At 43.5% G+C, this 20692-nt stretch overlaps 1 protein-coding gene across 1 annotated transcript in view; it reads left to right on the top strand.

Moving 5' to 3' along the window:
- The first annotated feature begins 638 nt into the window (after positions 1 to 638).
- The window catches only part of CHRM2 (cholinergic receptor muscarinic 2), a 72857-nt gene continuing 52803 nt past the window's right edge, over positions 639 to 20692 (top strand). Inside the window, exon 1 of the mRNA XM_085049502.1 lies at positions 639 to 754. The gene's annotated coding sequence lies outside the window, so the exon portion shown is untranslated. The remainder of the gene's footprint in view (positions 755 to 20692) is intronic.

A 20692-nucleotide genomic window follows, 5' to 3' on the forward strand; every position in this document is an offset into this window, starting at 1 on the left:
AGATAACAAGAACCAGTAATTTCTATTCAGCAGAGCCACCAAATCAGAGAGCAGCGCGATCTCATTGGAGGAGAGCCTTCACCAGCAACTAATCCTGTCATATTGAAAGAAAATTGTAAATGTTCTCCGCAGAAATTGCCTTCCCATTGCAGCTAATCGAGCCCGCTTGGCTCTCGCACACCCCTCGGGCGGTCAGCGCTGACCACAGCCGCAGCACCCCGCAAGGACATTCACCCCGAGATGCTCACCTAGGCACCAAGCTGGCAGCTGATCCTCATTTCCCCACGAGCTCTGGGGAAGTAGGAATTATCACCGGCTGCCTTACGAGTCCCGGCTTCACCTGGCTTTGATTACTCCAGTTTTGTCTAAACCGCTAAGCCAGGTTTGACAGCGCTGCTGCTCTGAATTTTATTATTTTTTTTAAAAAGCTCAGCTTGGCTGACCTGCAGCAGAGGGTTCGAGCCGCCGAGGGTGTGTGTCTATGTGTGTGCTGTGGGTGTGGGAGGGCGAGAGAGACACAGCAACTCCATCCAGCCCGGACAATGCCTCCTCTTCCTTAAAGCTCCCAAAGCGCTCTCCTTTCCCCCCACTACCGCGGCACCGAGCGAGCTGTTCCCCCCAGCCCAGCCCCACTCCCGGCTCGGGGAAGATATGGAAGAGGAAGATAAAGCTGCTGGCTGCGGGCGCTGACAGCGCTCAGCCTCTGCCGCCGCTCCGCCGAGAGGAGATGCAACTTGTGCTCAGCGCATCACAGGTAGGAAACCTTTTTTCTTACTGACATTTCCTCTCTCTCTCTCTCTTTTCCCCCTTTTTCTTTCCTTTTGTTTTTTTTCTTTTTTTTTTTTCCTTTTTTTATTTCCTTGGCTTTTCTTTCTCCTCCTCTACCCTCCGCCCCTTCCCCGCCGCACCTAGGATTTCATCCTCTGCCGGCACAGCAAAGCTCCCGCCAAGGAAATAATGCCTGAGCAGCCAGCTTTCGCTTCCTGCGGGAAGCAGCAGAGCAGACCGCAGGGAAAGTTTTGCTGGATGGGTCAGAGCTGTGAAAGGCAGCGGGAGCAGGTCAGGCAGAGATTGCACACAGTTCCGATATTAATCCAGAGCCCAGCCTAGCGTGGCGCAGCGGCCAAGGAGAGACACAGCCGCCTGGTTTGGAGAAACGCTCGTTTTTCACGTGTTGTACACAGCAGGGTTATTACAAACGCCGCATTCCGGCGCGGGTACATCTGCCGGGCTGCCCTTCCCCAATCCCTCTGGGACGTGTTTGTCGCCGAGTCGTGCTGAATGTCCCCGGGAGCGGAGCAGGGAGCAGGGCTGTCCCCGGGGAGCGCAGCCTGCCCGCCGTGCGCGCTCGCTGTGGCGCTGGAGGGACGGAGCGGGGACATGCCTGCCCTGCCGGGGAGCGGGAGGGATGCGGGGATCAGGGGATGGAGCTGCGCCGTGCCGGGGTGGTCTCCCAGCCCCAGAAATCCTCCTGTGCCCCGGAGCAGCTCCGCTTTGCGCTGCCCCAGCTCTCAGCTTCTCAGGATGGAGGTGCCGCCGGGGGTGGGATGGTTTGGGGTTTCCCCGGCTCGTTTCCTGCTCGTTTCCCCGGCTCCTTGCTGCTGGGTTTGGGTCTCGCTCTCCTGCGGACAGGATGCTCCAGGCCGGTCCAGCTCGCCTCTCTGCCCGGTCCGGCTGACCCCGGCAGGGCTGGCTGGTCCCGGCGGTGTCCCCGGACTCCCCTTGCTTTCACGGGGTGCTTGTGAGCAGAAAGAGAGAGCTGAGACCTTGAGAGGGAGCTCAGATCAAGCTGTGGGAGGAAGAGTGCCTCCCAGAAACAGCCCAGGGATTCGAGATGCTGGTGCAGCCCCAGAGTGAGGATATATCGGGGGTTCTGGAGGGGCAAAGTGCTTTCTGCTTCTTCTCGGGCAAAAGTCGGTCCTGGCCATCCGGCCAGCTATGGATCCTCCTGGCTCTGTGCCTTCCCAGCACTCTGTGAGTCCTTACCCCTTCTCTGTGAGTCCTTACCCCTTCCTTCCACCCGTGTAAAATTGTTTATTCCGACTGTTGTCATTCGCTGAAGTTCCTTTTAGGGCAAGCACAGAGCTTTTTTTCCCAACTGGAAATTCTTGCTGCAAATCTACTGTCTAGAATAACACCTATTCCCATTTTTATGTATCAACCGGTGTGTTTGCACACACTGCCTTGCCCTTGTCCCTTCAGGAAGATCTCCTCTTTGCAGAAGGAAAAAAGGCAAAGACAAAAAAAGAAGGTCTAACCTCTGCCTGACAGCCCGCCCTTGCAGCTATTTGGGGGGAAATACCAAATCCACCAACCGTAAAAAACAAAAAGGAAGGTTAGCACAGGAGAGCAGAAGCGTGCATGCTGTGTGCTTTATGGCATTGCATCACTTGCAATCACAGCCCCTCTCTGAATGTACACCAGCTCTGATTGTGTGCTCGATGACACCAGCCGCTCCCGGTGACTCATCTAGAAACCTCTCCCAGCTACACAAAATACGTTTCCTCTTTCCTTTAGGATCTTTCTGAGAGTAAGTTTGGTCGAACTTCCCCTCTGCAGCACCTCTGGACTGTTTGCTTTTGCCCCAGGAGAGGGAGAGGTGCAGAATCTCGCTGGTTTGTGGTCCAAGTTGCCCCACTGAGCTGCTCTCTCTGCTCTGCCCTCAGCCCTCTGTGATTTCTGCAGTGCAGTCCACCTGGGAACGAGGCACAGCGCATGGGGAGGGGTGTAGGATGTCCCCAGTTTGCTTGGGATGGAGGGAAAAATTGTTAAAAAGGGAGGTCACACTTTGCTCCCATCCAAACCTGAGATTTTGGGTAGAATTCTCTACCCGAATGGTTGAACTCTGCATGAGGGCAGAGCTCAGGGAGATCTGGACCATGTGGGATCAAGAATGTCCTGAGGAGATGGAAGGGACAGCAGAATGTCTGTGCTCTGCCATCATCCAGGATGGAGACCGAGACACTGAAAGGGGGAAACTGAGGCCATCAGTTAGAATCGATGAACAAACCTATTCTTTCCCCCCTAAATATTCAGCCCAGTGCCTTGTTGTCACCTCTGGGCTGAATCCCCGTGTGTGTTTCATAGTTCACAGCCATTCAAAACGCTCTTTCAGCCCATTTGGTGTCTCATTCAACAGTCTTTTGAGGACATCTACTATGAAATCCCTCCCTGCTGTTAATGTAATCCCAGGAGGATTCTCTGTCCCACTTCACTCTAACCCACTCACCCGTTCACCCAACTTTCCCCTCTCCACTGATATCCTGACCTACATGCAGCAGACTCAATTCCTGGTCCTGTTTCCATAGCAATGCAGCGTGGGGAGCTCAGACAAGCCAGTAATAACGGAGCCAATTCCCTTACTGTGAAATCGAGACCTCTTTGAAAGTTGAGTTCAGTTAGAGGCGAAGTGGGAAGCTGGGAAAAGTTGGATTGTCAGCCCAAAATCCAGATCTCCACGCCCTCTAGTGCCAGAGGCAGGCGAGGAAGAGGATCACCAGGCACAGGGAATGTGAGACTTCATGGCAAATCATATGAGAAAAGGACATTCTTCCCAGAGTCTCTTTGCAGTCAGATCTCCCCTCTTCTAAATCCCAAACTGAAAACCACCTGCAGGTGGTGTTCAGCTGTTCAGTGGTTTGGTCACTGAGAGCTTATGGCTTGGGTGGGTTAAATTGTGGAACAATAAGTGGAAACAAATTGGAGCTGGGAAGCCCAGACTGTGCCTGGCCATTTATTCAGGAATTTTGGATCTCTCTGGCTTTGAGCTTCGCAGCTTGAAGCAACTCCCAGCTAATTCTGAGAGATTTGAAGGCACAGAAGAGGATTACTCACTTGTGAAACTGCTGCCCTGACCTTCTAGTGGCTGTTTAGGTGGGTGGATGGGATAGGCAGCAGAAATCAGACTAAGGAAGGCTGAAGGGGCTTAGATCCAGCTTCAGGGATAACTTTTGCACAAATGCTTGTAGCCTTAAACCGTAAAAAGCTTAAATTGTATGCTGGTATTTAATGCATGGTAGCATTAAATGGTGAGGTAGCATTTCAAGCCCTGTTAAGCCCATGGGAGAGATTTCCATCTCTGAGAACCAGGCTGCAGAAAGAGCTGAGCATTGAGAACTCCTGGAGCTAAAGGAGACTTCCCTCACACCACCTCCCCATCTTTTCCAGCTCCTGTATTTTGGCAAAGGTGGCTTTCAGTTTTGCCAAGGTCTCCACAGCTTTTCCAGTGCCAGAGCTGCCCAGAAGCTGCAGTTCCCTCCTTGCCTGTCCCCATCCTGACTGCCAAACACCTGTGCCTGGCAGATTGCATTCCTTAGCTCTCCGTGTTAAATCAAAGAGATCCCTTGCTGGCTGATCCTGCAGCCTTCCTACATTTCCCTGACTGGAGTGGGCAGAATTAAAAGATGGAACTACTCCTGAAGTGGTATTAAAGGGCTGCCTCCTTTCCCCGTCCACCCTGAGCTTGCTGCTATGTCAAAATGTCCTTTTGGACTGCCTGTCCTACCTTTGAAGCGATATTGTTACCTATGTCTATCACCATCTATTCCCTACAGAGAAGGATCTATATCATCAGGCCTCCCAAAAAATATCTCTCATCATTTTAAGTCCCAAGAGGATAGGAGAGGGTGAAGTGAGTTTCATCTCATTTCCGTCAAGCACATCCTAAAGAATGTTTTCCAATGCCAAGGAGATACTCAATGGGATTTCAGTGGGATTTCAGCAGTCCAGGGCTTCATGTATTCATTTTTAAGAATACAATATGGATGAAATGAACCACATTTAGGGCCAGATGCTTTGCTCAGAGTCCTCTGCATGTTTTCTGTTTCGGTGATTCTCTGCTTCCCGTCATTCCAGTATTTCCTTGGACTCCATGGGCTAGATTCTAGTCTTAATCACATTCTTTTAAATCAGGGGTGCCTCCACTGATTTTAATTGTGAATAGTTAATTCTGGTGCAATTGAGCTCCCACTCTGACTTCCACAGAGACATAGGAAGTGTTGTAACTAGAATTTGCCAGTGTTTTGACAACTGCTCATGGAAGAGCTCTGTTTGATCAGGCTGTGCTGAAAGGGAAATGCAATGTGATAATGGGCATGGGGAATAGCAGGGGCACCCCTTGCAGTGATGGCAATAAAGATCTCTGTGAGCAGCCACAACATAAACAGGCGAGAAATTCTGTAAATCAGCATTTCCCAGGGTTTCCCTCAAGCTCTTAGAAAAGCTCTGAGTAAACTGTGGGCATGGCTGGGTTTTCTTAGGGTTTTTTTGTTACTTGTTTTTGGGGTTTGTTGTTTATTTTTGGTTTATTTTTGATTTGGTGTTTTGGTTTTTTGGGGTTTTTTGCCTTTTTTTTTTTTTGAGAGACGTGTAATGAGATAAAAATATCTCCATAAGTCTTTCTTCTGAATCATTGTCAAAATTAGTGTTGGAAACCAAGGCGACAAAATAAACCTAGTAATTTTAGAGAATTCTCTCGCTTAGTGATTTCTCCATCTCAGGATTTTCAGGTAGCTTGAATATGTAAAGATCTCTTTATCTTTGTGATCTGAAAAGACTGAGGATCATATCCTTCATTTTTGTGATCCATCCCACCATGTGAGAAACGAAAATCAGCAAAAACCCCACATGGAGAAAAATTAAGTATCTGATAAAACCCATGGCATTTTCATAGATTCCTGAGAAATTTCCTCTCAGCCTTGCAACAAATTACTGACGTCTATTTTAAACTCATCTATCTCGTGTTCAGTCAATTGGAAAGCAGAGCAGTCATATATTGAAAATTATTCATAACTTTGTTGTGAGTAATGGCAACAAGCTTATTCTGCTATTATTTCTGAAGTCCTTTAATGCAAGCCAGTGACCAATGATTTATTCATGAAAACATTCACACATTTCAAAAAGCTTCACGAATGTTAGCATGAATAATTAACAGAATTTGTGTTATTTGTTCTCATTGCTCATTATTTTCCCATTCAGAAAGGCATCAGTCACCCACTTAAAGAGCATTAGAACATAATGATTACAGCAGTGGGTCAGACAGGTGTTTTGTCTCATCCTGTAGAGCGTTTTTATCCATGTTGGTTACCAAAAGGAGTAGGAAGTGCTGCCCTGGGTATCTGCACTGCCCTCAGGTGAAAGGGTTTTGTATCCATCCGCTCGGGTTGGCTCACAACCCAGAGATCTTTCCAAATGACACAAAGATCTGCTCACCTCCCTCACCAGATGGAAGGCTCTAGAGGTTTCAGACAAGCTGCAGATGAGCTCCCTGGCCACTCTAACTAATCCAGTTTTGCCTCCCAGCAAGTTCAGTACCATAGTGATAGCATATAGCTGTGAATCCAGTGATTTAATTAAATATTTCCTTTGGAAAATCATAGTCCAGACAACCTTTGACCATTTAAATTAGTTGTCGTCCATTGTTTTTGAAACCTCTCTGTTATATGACATGAAAAGACCAACAGGAGCAGCCAGTTCATCGTTTCAGTGCCATTCATTTACTCAGCCATGGACCTCTTGTTCTTTTCTTCTCCCAGTGAAGTCCTGGTGTTCCCAGTCACTTTGCTTAAAAACTTCTAAATCTTCTATTTCCTTTTCTGGTGGTGGATTGAGCAATGCAGACATTGTTTTCCAGGCAAGGACTATTAGCTTACCCAATAAAATAATTTCCATTTTAACACCTCTTACTCCTCCCACGCTAATCAAAGTTTTGTTTTGTCTGTTTGGTTTGGGCTTTTCTTTCCCTGACCTCTGCTGTAACAGAGCAGAGTTGGATTGTTCCCAGGAATGCCAAAACCCTTCCTCAAGTGGCCCAGAAAAGCTTCTAAATGTTTCACTCCACCTGTGATTGTTCTGCATCAGCCAACGTTAATTTCCATTAGGGATCCAAATGTTAGCTTCATCCAACTTAATTAACGTATTATGAAGTACTTCAATCCTTATTCCCTTTTCCTAAGAGCGATAATTTCAGTAAAGAAATTCTAAGTTCTTGGAAAACCCAATTGTTCATCTTTTACTGGGAAAAAGGATCATTCATGTGTAGCTTCTGTTTCCTCTTTCTTAACCAGCTTCCAGCTTGTAATAATAATCTACCTGTTCTTTCACAACTTAAATTTGTCAAAGAATTTAGGACAATATATAAATTTTTATATGTAGACTTGTCAGGTTGGGGGTTTTTGGTCCTCAAGTTTCATGCGTACAAAAATATAAATGAGACAATATTTAAAAAAAAAAACCTATTATCTTTTTTTCTCTCCTATATGTAAATCTAGTTTTAGTTATTTTCAATCAATTTAGGTGGAAGTGAAACGAGGCTTTTCAGCATAAAATACATAAGATTAATCCAGTGCCTGTCCTAAAGATAGGTATTCTCCCTGCTGCCCTCCCGTTCTCCTGTGGCATATCTGACCTCAGCAACAACTCACATATTTTCTCTATCAGCGCAGCCACTTCAATTCCAAATGCTTTCCAAACCTTGCATGTATATCCACGAGGTCCTTGTGATGTGCTGCTGTCTAGTTTATCAGTTTGTTCCAATGTTTCCCCTTCCAGTGTTTCACCTTCTGACAGCTCATGTGCTTCCTTGTCTCGGAAAAAAAAAATAGTTCTGACATGGATGTTGGCACAGCATCATTTGCAGAGAAGATTTAACCCAACAGGTAATTCAGAGCCTCTGCAAACTCCTTTTCCTCATTAATTATTCCAATTAGTCCCTTGATGTGCAGCAGATCCCATTGGTTCCTTCATCACCTGGGTGAATTTAGGACCTTTCAGACATGTCCTGCAGTTTCTCCCTTTGCACACAAACCCACAAACTCTCATCAGTCTGCTCATCCTTGGCTCTCTTTATTTACAACTGACATTTTGGTTGTGTTTTGTTATAATTGCCATGGAATTCACCAGAGATGAAGTGTCATTTCCCCAAAGCTGGTTCTTGGCTCAAACCACCTGTTGGACCTTAACACTTCACAATAACTTTGTTTCCTCTCTTGCCTTCCAGTTTGCTTTCCTCATGACTTCACTGAATCAGAAACTGTCTGTTGGGATATCTGTTGTTTTGAACCCATGGATTTTTACTTCCTCTCTCTTGCATTCCTTGCTTTTTTATTTTTAATTTATTTTATTTCTGCTTTCAGTACTTTTTCAGCAGCTCTCTAATTCCAATCGGTTTTAGCCTCATGCACATAATGTAGTGATAAATTTATTACTTTTCAGTGTTTGACTGTATCACGCCTTCAGCTCTTTAGTTAAGAGCCTCAACTGTTTTATTCTCCAGTTATTCTAGAAATCACTTAGGAATTGATTTTTTTTTAAATCTGTTTGTATCAGTTGGCTCACCAATATACAGATGGGTGAACTCACTGATGGTCACCATTTTACTGGACTTGGCTATCTCTCTGATCTCTCCATATAATCCCCTGAATATCTCAGATATTTCCTGGACTACAGGTGCTGGTGCTTTGTGCAAGCATCAGGGTTTAACTGGAGAAGGATATTTTTTCACTTAGCACACTGAACAGAGGCCAAGTTGATCCCAGATGAGCTCCTCACCATGCCACCAACCTGCTGCCTGATTTTTGACACTTTTTTTTCTCTGCAATGTTTGAAAATTGAGCCTTTAGGACATGCTTCCTTAGAAAGTTTCTGTTCAGAGAAGGAGGATAAACTAAAATGTTTGGAATCCCTCAAACAAAACAGTGCTGAAGCTGCAACTGCTGCAGATCTTGGTGGGAAATAGAAATATTTTCTCTGCTGTTGCTTTTCCATGCTTAGGCTAAGCTCAAACTGATCTCCTGTTCCATCTTTCACCCTCCCTAATTTCTCTTTTCTGGCAGTGTGTATTCAGCTGATGAAAGCTGTCAGAGCACGAGGGACATGACAGGAGAGGAGAGGCCACCACCAAAGAAAGTTCTATATTTAACCTGCCAATGTCATGCCTTCTCACTGTCACCTTGAGCAGGGAGAATTTAACAGGGAGTTTGGGTTGTAAAGTTTCTTCCTTTAGTCAGACATGGAAGGCTCTTAACGTGAGGAAAAGCAGGGAAGAGGGAAGGTAAAATAAGTTATCCTTCTGCTTTTGACATTTATGATAGCCAGCACACTGAACTGCCACTGGAAGGGAAGAATCCATGAAGGGCTCACTGTTAAATTCTCATTAAAAATGTCTGTTGGATGTCTGCTAGTCATTTTCACGATCTGATCCACTGGGAGGAAATGTAGGGATTTTTGCTGAAAGGTTTTGACATCAGAAGTAGCTTCCTGCAAGGAATATCCTACTGTTTTAATTATTTTGCTACGTGATTCAGTAAAGGGGAAAAAAAATCCCTGAAAGTATACATTAGAAAAAAAGCAAGGATAGTAAAAAGAAAGAAGATGAACAAAACCATTTGTTATGTTTTGTCTGAAAAAAAAAATGTAACTATCTCTGTCCCTTTCTTTAACAAAGAGCAAGACTGTGATCTCCTACTTTGAAGCACAGGGGAATGCAAAATATCTGGTTTAATAAAACCCAGAGAACTCAAGCACTGCCATCCTTTCTGAATGACAAATCTGACAATTAATATCCCACATCATTGTCCTTAGTGCCTCTTAAAAATCAAAGTGGGGTGGGGAAATGACACACAGCTGAAAAGATGAGGAGTAATTTTCTCATTACTGCTTTCAGAAAGTGGTGACAAGGGCTGAATTCTTGGTTTGGCCACTGATTGCTGACATGGCCTTGGACAAACCCAGTAACCTTCTGCTTCTGACAGGGAAAGAGGATAAAATAACATTTTCATTCTCACAAGCTTTGTCTGCTCTTCCTGTTTAGATTTTAAAGTGTTTTTGGCAGCATTTCTGGAGCAGACAGCACTAAACTTACCTTTAACCTTGCCTAAATTTGGGCATCCCTAGAAAGAAATGAATGATATATTATCTTTCAAACTTTCATTTGCTTTTTATTCCATGTGCAAATTACCTGATAATATGGAATTTTGGAGAGTTTTGCACTCAGAGCTTCACTCAGATCACCAGGTGAGACATCTTTGGACAGTTCTCATCCTGCTTGACTTTTTCTGCTCACCAGAAATTGTAAGTCCTTCTTGACTAGGTTCTTAACAAAACTACTAAAAGACACTTTGGAAAGTTTTTTTAATTAGCCCCTAATCCCAGCAGAAGAGCTTCTGCAAATAAATTAATAGATTCATTGTTTTATTTGTTCATTCTAGCAGTTGGAGAATTTTAATACACACCTTGTTTCCAGGCTGACCTCAAAGCCAACCACAGTCTGTAAATCTAATGTGAGATCCCAACTTTGCAAACACACTTCTTTCACTTTAAGGCCTATTTTTGGGCCCATTATAGGTGCTCTCTTTAGAGAGGAACAGTGAGGTGAGAAAGGTGAAATGTGGTCACAGCTCTGGCACCTCATTCTTCTACTTCCAGCAACAAACATTGTCCCTAACTGTGAAAAATTCGGGAAAACATCAAAAAAGAGGAGAGAGAGAAGAGAAAGGGGAAGTTCTCCTTGTGCCACTCAGCTGGGAAGAGAAACAACCAGGATTTCCAGCCCTCTTTCTGGGATCTTGGATCTTCTGGTGATCAGCATATTCTGAGATTTTATGACTTGAATAAGAATTAATCCCCTGCCCTCCCCACACCTTTCTTTCCTCCACCATTTAAGAGTTGAAACTCCAAGTTTCCCCAGCGCAGGGCAGCAGGCAAACCAGCTGAGGATGCCTGGATGTTGTGCTCAGGGTGACAGCATGACAGGTGCCTACAGCACAGCAGCAAGGGGGAAATGCAACCTCTGCATTTTCTGTGCTCGGGTTGAGTCAGCTGGGAGGCTCAGAGACTCCTGATTCTCCTCAACTTTTTATTCCAGATAGACCAAACTAAAAGGTCTTCAGCCCTTCGAGGCTGTTGTTGAGCCAATTTCCTAACCCTCTCTCTATTGTATTAATGCAATACAATATTAAGAACAAGGAGAAAAGCCCAGGAGAGCTATCACTTTCTTTTTTCTTTAATAATTTATTTCACGAGAATAGCTCCAGATCAAGATTTTATTTGTTGTGCATTATTGCTTCTTAAACAAAGGAATGAAATTAAAAGCACAACAACCAGGAAAGATTTTTCTTGCAGCTGAACACATAGAGATAATAACTACATAAAGAGGAATCTTTTGCTTATTTGGAAGGTCCACTGTGACCTCTTTGCTAGGGATCACACCAAATTCTTTTTGTTGCACTGACAAACACCCTCATCCCCTCAGCCTGCTGTTGTCTGCCATGAGTTCCTGCAGTGAGGCATTTAGGAGTAATTATTACCTTTTCCAGTATAATGATTAGTTATTGTCCAGGCCACCTAGCAGACTCCTGTGCTCATCATGCCAACTGTGTCCCTCATTCTGCTTTAACCCTCTCTTTGCTCAGCCTCAGGTGGTTTGGAGGATGTCCAGGCTGTGCTCAGCCCATCCTGATGTTATTTCCTGACCAAAAGGCACAGTGGCTCCCTGAGCTTGCACAGACACAGGGATGCTAAAGCCTGTTGTCTGCATTTCCCTGCCAGGATGTGAGAGGATTAGGATCTATTCCAAGTGCCAGACCTCTGGCTGCTGTGCCCTGAGCCACTCTGGGTGCTCAGAGTGCAGCTCAGGAGGAGCCTGATGCAGTCCTTGTCAGCTGGCAGGCTTTGCTCTGAGCCCAGGGCTTGTCCAGCTGGCTGTTTGTGAGGCAGGAGGGGAAGAAAGCAGGAGGAGAGGAGCTAAAACAAGGCAGCACCTCTCAGAGAGCTCAGATATTCTTCAGTGCTCTGCTAGGAGCCAAGGGGTGTTTATAACTCCCCCTCAGCGCTGTCAGTCCTTTTTAGAGGGGGAATCGATCAGCTGCAGAGTGAGAACATCCCTGTCTGTGCTCTGAGGTGCTGGGAATGTCCTGCTGGGGATGAGGGACAAGGACTGTGCTGTGTGATCTCCCACTCTGCCCTGACCTCCCAGTGGAACTGCACAGGGAGGAGAGGGAGAGCTGATCTTTGCTTAGATAAGCATTCTGGAGCAAATTAGCAAAACAATGACATAGCTGTTTGTGTTCCTGTAGGAAATTATGTATTTGTCATCCCACTGAATGGTGCAGGAGCAGAATCAGCTCCCTCAGCTCGTGAATATCTGGGATTTGCTACAATATCTATATTTTTTTTTCCTCTTGCTGCTTGCTGAAATTACTACAGTAATTTCTGAAATTACTACAGTCCCTCAAGGGCAAAAGAAAATAAAATTCTGTGAAAAAACCCTCCACATTCTCCACAACAGGGTATGTGCAGTTGCTCTTATCACTATTTATACATAGATGATTGTGTTATCTTCCACACAGTGAGGATTGAAAGGATTAATTGGGGAAACAATCTGAACATCAAATACTTCTTTCCTTGCTGTTTTTTAAAAGGATAGATTTTGTCACTGCTGTCCCATGTTTATTTATTTTTTTAATAATCTCTCATTACTCTAACTAAACATCTAACTGAAGAGAGCAACATTTTTATAAAAACCAGTTAAAGATTTGTTATGATATGGAAAGCTGTGGATTGGGAGAAGAGAGAGGAAACTTTCTCTCTTTAATGTACATCCAGTAGGTTGGAAACAGAGAGCTCTTCTTTTTACTTCTAGTAAAAACTGTTTAGCTCCCTTTTTACTCCTCCACACTCTATACTCCTCTTCCTTCCAGCACGCATTTCTCATCACTCTTTTCAAAGACACAGCCTAGTCAGCCTCCAAATTAATTCATCTGCTGTTTGAGTCAATGAGCTCTGATCACCTCTCCAGCCCCATTCTCACGCAGAGCTGCTGATTTTCTTGGTTCAGCACACTCACTGCAGAGCACATGGCTGGGGTTAGAGCAGCTTGCAGTCTGACACTTCTGTGGGGTTGTCTGGCTGCTTTCTCTGCTGGTGCCTTAGGGTTTTGAGCTTCTATATTTTCGTGTGTCTGTAGTTTTGGTGTGTGACTCTGGACTCCATACAGGGTGCTGAAGCTGCTGTTCCCAGTATTAGAGATAAAACAATTCCTTTATGTTGGAAATCCAAAGACACTTTGCTGCCTCAGAGCCCCAAAGTATGTGAACAACAGTGAATTGGGGGAGCAAACTTGTGGTGATTGACATCATCAGCTGAAGGGGTAATTGGAGGATTAAGAGTGATATATAAATGGACAGAACTTATAAAATGTGAAGAACTTGTGACTCTCTGTCCATTTTGGGTGTAGCTTCTCGAGTAGGCTCTGTCTGCCCTGAACATACTTGAAAGCCTTCAATAAATCTAACTCCTTTTTATCCTCCTAACTTTATCTAACCTCTGTTTTAAGTAAGCCTGTCCAGGCATCACTGCCCTCTCAGCCTGAGGAGCAGAGAGCAGGACACAAAAAGTTGTCAGGCTGTGGGTAAGGAATAGATGTGGCACAAAACCACACAAAACTACATCTCCCTTCCATCCCTGTCTGCCACCCTCCCCACCAGCCTTGCTTTGGGGTCATTATCAGCTTCCTGGGGGTGACAGGGATGGGATTTGTTTGCAAGCAAAGCCATCTGATCAGGCTGGAGAGCAATGCCAACCCAAAGGGTTATTATGGGGATGTAATTAGCACTGAGAGCCATCAACCTGAAAGATGTCAGGAAAATTTTGTCTTCCCCAAAGGCTCAAATAGGTTGTGTGAAGAAGGGTTTTTCTGAGAACAGACATTCCCTCAGCCCTGGGTCTCACCAGCCACTGGTCTCATCAGACAGCTGACGCTTTCTTTTGCTCTCAGACCACTGAAAATAAAATGACCTTTGCTGAACAATCCCTTAATTGTCATTAATTTGTCCACTGGATGTTTCCCCCCTATATTTTAAATTGTACATCTGCAAGTGTGCTGGCTGAGCTTCACAGTCTGATTAATAGTTTCAATTATGATGTCAAGGCCAAGAGATCCTTTTAAGCTTTTCACATTCAGTATTGAGAACTTGGTACTTTTAGCGTATGGCTGTTCAATTAAAACATGTTAATAAGCTTCCCACCTCTAATTTAACAACCTGATTGGCTGCTCCATCATCCCCTTCCTTGAAAACTTTGTAAAAACTTGCAAAGCAGGCAAAGGGATTCCTGTCTTATGAAATTTCTGCTGCTTTTTTTTCCTTTTTTTTCTGCTTCTTAGCACTGCCTTTTTTTATACTACCTGCTGTATCTTCAGTTCATTTGTAGGACTGAAGCAACTGCTCTTTTATTCACTTGGAGTAGTGCTTCACCACTGAGCAAACACCCCAGAAATGTTTGTCACATCAAACTGCTACATCCTGACAGTGATGGCCCTTGGATTTGGCACAATAAAAAATACTAAAGGAATTAAATTGCATCCAGTCTGAGCAAAGGCTGCAAAATCTTTCATGGTCTCTTTACCCACGTTTGTTGGCATCTCTGCTTTTGCACATCAAAGCTGTTCACACATGCTGAAAACACAGGGTAGCACGTTGGGAAATGTCTGCAAGGTGTGTTTTTCTCAGTGGCTTTCTCACTGCGAGGCAGCAGAGTATAGGCAGCTACTGAACTAAGAAATGGAATGCATTTTTAAGAAGCGTTGCTCAATCATGTGGAAGTAGACATCATCCTCAAGTATGATTAAAATTGCTGGTGGTATCAGACCTTGTGGGGCTGGTTTTACATTGATTACTGGGTTCAAAGAGGTATTCTTCCACTTGATAAAAAGCTTCTGATTATTGAGAAAAGTGCTTGATTTTCAAAGCATGACAAATAAATAATTACTATATTATTTTATTATAGTATTATTTATTTACTATATAATTTATTATAATTTCTATGTTCTTTTATATATATATATATAAAATTATTATATGTCAACTTGTGATTGCTGTACTCTTGGATAGGGACAACAGTGATCTCTGCCTAATTTGAGATTCTTATGTTTCAAAAATGTCTCAGAGCCATAAAACAATGACCAAAAAGAGCTTGGGACACTCCCAGGGCCCCAGAGACCTGCAAAGAGCCAGACAAGTGTCATAACTGGCAGGGTTAGATAAATCCTGTTTGAGACGTCACTTCTAGAGGGTCTGTTCTTCATTTGCTGCACTTTGTTAGCCAAGCAGAACTTCTAGAAATCTATTTCAAGGCATCAGAGTAAACAGAGGCAGCAGGAGGAATAAATGGGCTCTGTCTAGCCTCATGCTGATGCCAAGGGGCCAAAGCCCAGCTGTCCTGACTCTGAGTTCAGCACCACACTCCCATTATTGGGCTATAATTTTACCCCGAGCTTCCTTTCTTTTCCTTTTATTTTTTTTTCCCCAGGGGGCTGGGAGGTGGTGCCACTGATATTTGTTCCCATCAGCCAAGACTGAGGGGAAAAAAAATATTGTGCATAATTACAGAGCAAGGCAGGCTTGCACGTCAGCCACCAGCACTGCCTAATGGCTGCTATTATTCCGTGTCCTTCCTCACCCTCCTGTCCCTGCTGCCTCTCTCCACCTCGAGCTCTGAGCAGGGTGAATCAAAGCCCAGCATCAGGAGAATTGGACCAGATTGGAAGTGCCAGCTCCTCAAGGAGGGAAAGAGCGAAACAAGGCAGCAGGAGATCAGGAGAGTGATTGCAGCTTCATTCCCAGGGTGTTGTTCCATCACTACAGGTTATTGCCTGTCACAAACTGCTTCTGTTTGCCAGCTCCTGGCTGCTGCAGGTCTTGAGCTGAAAGAAATGCCAGCTATCCACTTACTGTGTAATTCTCCTTGCCATGCTTGCGTTTAGTATTTACCTGCCTTCATATTTTTCAAGTAAAATATCATTTAATAGTTTTGGTGTCTTTATTGTGGAGCTGCAGCAGAGAGGTTGAGAGAGACAGAGGAGTTCTTACAGGTCTGTGCTGCAGTGGGACTGAGAGGGAATGAGCTCAGGCAGATCAAAAACAGGATAAACTGTGATGGTTTTATCCTCTCAATGTAAACTGCTTCCTCAGTCAGGTCTGGACGTTAATCAGTGTTATGCTACAGTACAGAATTTTTAATGTTTCTTTCATTAATTTACTTAACGGTTAAAAAAAACCAAAAAATGACCAACAAACCACACAGAAAAACCCCAAACAACTTATTCCCAGCAATTCTGTTATACCAAGTGGAAACCTAAGGGTTTCAACAGCATGTCACTGGGAGTTTCAGATTTTCAGAGAGCAGTAAAAAAAAATGCCTGGGGCAGAAAGAGGTGAAGATGGTTTCTGTCTGCTGGATCTTTCTCTGCTAAGAATTGTTGTTGAGAGCAGATCTCCATACTGACTTTTCCATGCGGGGGGGAGGATATTATATATAAACATATAAATTCTTTTAAGGTAAAGATTTTTTTTTTTTTAATTTTCAGATTGATATGTAAAAATATTAAGTCATCTTTATGTTAGCAGCATCTCTACTTGTTAGACTTCCTGTTTGCACAGCCAGCCCAGCATGCCCAGGTTTGTTCTCCAGAAGCTGAGTTTGGAGGTGACTTGACATCATTTGCAGAATTGCTCACAAACTCCTGTTCTGCCTCATCCTCCCCGAGCTCTGCCGACAGCAAAGTGCTTGGGGTTATATTTTTGAGTTCCTGCCACCTCCAAAGCAGCTCTGTGTCCTTAGCCTGAGGCAGGGAGGGTGTTTTCCTCCTGTGACAGTCTGAGGCTGTCACTCTCACAAGTGGTCCCTCGGATGAGATTTGGGTGGATAACAGGAATTTGTCTGAGCCAGGAGTGCAGGGTTTGAGTTCATTCCCTGAGCTGGGAGCGAGGAGCTCTCACTGACTGTCTCCAAACGGGGAGGGAGTGATCAGTTCTGATTTCCCTCCTGGGTGCTGTACATCTGCAGCCAAAGGCTGTTAGTGACATGGCTCAGGAGTTGTTAGTTTTGAAACCTGCAGGATGGCACTGTAGCTGCACAAGCAGGAGAAAATCTGCTGTTATTCAGGAGTGACTCACTGGAAAAGCTGGCAGTGAGTCTGGCTGGGTTCATGGCTATTCAGTGCCACTTTGCACTTTACTGCTGAAGGTTTGTGCCCCAGTCCCATAAATCGTGTTTTTAACACACAGCCACACTTGGGAGACAAAACGTTCACTCCTTGTATTACAAGAAGTTTTTTGAGACCAAAATGATCAGATTTGGGTGCTTTAATGAAGTTTCCCAGTGCTGCTTTGGGTTAACATGGATAATTGACCTCAATAGACCAGGCTAAGCTGAAGTCTCATGCCAATAATGAGAACAAAAATTTTAAAAATCAGGTTTTCTTCATGAACCTATTTCTCACCTGAGATGTATTTTCACTCTCCACATGGATTTGAAGGGTAAGATTTCAGCTATGCTTATCTCTATTGAATGTCCAGATTTAGGATGAAGTATTACCATTTCAGTGAGTTTTTTCACCCTTTATCTCTACATTCCTTAATTAATTTTTAAGACTCTGAGCTGACACCATAGTTGCAGGGAGCTTCCCATTTCAGACTGAGTCCCTCTTTTCAAACAGTCTCACTCTTTCATTTTCGGTCATTAGAGTATTTCTTTATGTATTAAACTTCCTCAGTATATATAGTATAGAATTTCTGCTGTCTCTAATGAAAGAAAGAATTTTAGAGCAGAGAGGGTTTATTTCTTTTCAGATTCAGTAATATCCCATGGTTAAGAACAAGAAAAGACCTAATAGGAGAGGGAAATGAAAAAAGAGAACAGCTCCAATTCTCAGTAACTGCTTTATTTGTATTAAAATCAATGCCTGCCAAAAACTACAGAAGCTCAAGAAAGTTATTGCTTTAATATATTTATTAAAGACGTTTCCTCAGTAAAATATTTGATTTGCTATTAGCTAAAAATTCCAGGGGAAAACATCTGCCTAGATTAAAAACAATCAAAACTAACTGCTTCATTAGAAGGAGATGAATTTAGCACTTTACATGAAGCCTAGAACTTCACACCCAAACTAGGGAAACATGACAAAGAGAAGCTAAAAATCCTTCAGGCATCAACACAGGGTGATGGAAAGAGACTTATCCTGGGATAATTTATCATTTTCTTGGCAGCAAAGCTGCACCAGCTTGGTGCATATTCTGTGGGCTTCCATCATATCCACAGATGTTGGCAAAGAGAATCCAACCCCAAACCCAGGGATATTTCTCACATTCACAGATGTTGGTAGAGAGAATCCAACCCCAAACCCAGGGATATTTCCCATATCCACAGGTAGATGTTAGTAAAGAGAGTCCAACCCCAAACCCACTGATATTTCTCACATCCACAGATGTTTGTAAAAAGAATCCAACCCCAAACCCAGGGATATTTCCCATATCCACAGTGCTTGGAGCAAGCTCACCCCATTCATTCTGTCAAAGCCCTGGCATTTGTCTTATTTTTTTAAAAGATCTGGCTAAGAGCAGAGGGTAAAAGCAGTGTCTCCTCCACGCTGTCAGCTGCCAGGGACAGCAATTATTTCAGACAAACAGCAGAGGAACAGCTTTGTCTGCTCCTCACACCTGCCCAGCTCCCCACCAGCAGTGCCCAGGAGGGAACTGGAAACTCTAAATTAAGGGAACTCTAAATTAAGTTAGATCATATAGGGAACTCTGAATTAAGAGAGACTGGAATTGCAGGCCAGAGAGACTTCAAAAGCCTCCTACATCAAGTATTTAATAATGAGCCCTGAAGGGCAGCCTGGGGTAGCAAAAAGCCCCACGAGAGCAAAAGGAGAACTAAAATACCTTTAAAGAGTCTCTCGTCCCAGGGTGTTTCCATGAGGATGCTCACTGTCCATTATTTCCTGCTTTCTGACCAAAAAGTATTTTGTGGTGTTACTTCACTAACTCTGTGCAGTGCAGTTTTCCAAGAATTAACAAGAAAGTAGCAGAAACAAGTCATATCTGCTCTGGTTTTTACGTTGGTGCACACTGAGCTGAGTTGCATTCAAAATTTCTCTCTAATTTTCTGAATTGTTCTCCCCAGTTCCCTCCGATATGCACTGCAGCTTGTTCCAAAAATACCATAATTCTTGGGAGCTTCAGCAGTAAGACAGAAAATCAGATTTCATTCCATTTACCTGGGAAAAATCAGTTCTTCTGAAACAATGTTTCAACTGCTCAGAAGAGCAATTGTCGTTTCCTGAAAGCAAAAAGTAATAAACCTCTCATCTTCCAGGGTTTTGTTCTGTTTTTTTTTTTTCTTTTTGTCCTGCAACACATCACAGCCCTTTAATGTAATTCTGTTCTCTTCATTTTAATCAGTTTATCCTTTAACTACAAGATTTCTCTGCCTGCCTGTCGTTTGCCTTTAGCTTTTAGACAAAATTATTACAAAGTAGGGGAAAAAAAAAAATCAAAAGAAAACCAGAGCAAACCAAAGCTGGATTTCCAGTCAAGTCTCCAAACAAGAGCATCTCTAAATGAGATCATCCTGCTGGAGAGATTGCTGTTTTGAAAGAGAAACTTGAAGACCAATGACTAGATTTTGTTTAATTTGGTCAGTGTCATTGACAAGAAAAGAGATCATACTCTATATATCCATTTTTCTTGTAATGCATTGTGTAGTAAGCAGAGTTTGATTTTTTCTGGGTAGCACTGCTGCTCCTTGGATTGTTCTTTCTGATTTTTCCTTTTTTTTTCTTTCTCTTTCTAACCTGTCATGAGTGATGTGGAGCAGACTCACAGAATTTGGGAGCTTTCAGACACTGGCAAAGCAGTTTGTCTGGCTGAAAATTAACCTAATTTCCTGAGCTTGGCATTACAGCAGAAACACAAGAGGGAGATTTGCTCTCTTACCTTTCTCTCTCATCAGTTTCTTTCTGGCATCTTGAGTTTTTCCCAGTTAAACAAAGCAAACAAACTAACAACAAAAAAAGCTTTAGAAAAATATTCCAAAGCCTTGCTAAAGCCACTTACTCTTCTGGCAAGATGTGTCTTTCTATAAATGTTTGTGTATAAATCAGAATCCTTGTGAAAATACTTGGTTTTCTGGCAGCAGAGTTACACTCCTGTGAAAAATTCTCCTCTCCTTGTGAGGACTGATGCCTTACCCAAAACAGAGTTACCAGACAGCACTATGAGAAAGGACTGCTTTTGCCAGGCTAAAATTTTAAATAGTGTAATAGAGTGAAATTTGTTAAAATACCACCTGACTATCTTGAACTGAAGTTTAGATTTTAGGGCAAGAAAAGGCTTGTGATAGTCTTGAGCTTTTTCCATGCTTAGCTGGCTCATTCTTAGGCATTGAGCAAATGACTAACACACTGAGGAGTGAGCTGGCAAGGAGTTAAAAATCTGAATATGAAAGATAATCTCTTTTGAAAATGCCAGGGACATCAAGGTGTTCCTTGTCCTGTTTGATCAAGATTAAACATCCCCTGTTTCTGGCAGCAGACGCTAAACTCATCAAAGAGGGAAGGTTTTGTAGGCAGTGCTCAGCAGGCTATTTGTTTTCAGTCTATAATGGTACAGCTAGTCAGAGCCTTTTTCAAAGATTTGTCTGATTTAAATCCCTGATGGGAATGGCAACCCTTGGGCTGGGGTAGGGTTGGGTTTTAGGTGGAAAAAACTGTGGTCTCTGAGTTTTCAAGCCAATTTCTCTAACAGCTGAAGCCTCTGATGGATAACTGTGGTAATAATTTAAAATAATGTCCTGTGCAACTCTCTTCAGGACTCAAATTCTCTGTTTTTATAGATAAATCTCACAAGCAAGATTTTCA

The sequence above is a fragment of the Lichenostomus cassidix genome, chromosome 1Ab (genome assembly GCF_008360975.1).
Source record: "Lichenostomus cassidix isolate B80296 chromosome 1Ab, HeHo_3.0, whole genome shotgun sequence".
NCBI classification, from domain to species: Eukaryota; Metazoa; Chordata; class Aves; order Passeriformes; family Meliphagidae; genus Lichenostomus; species Lichenostomus cassidix.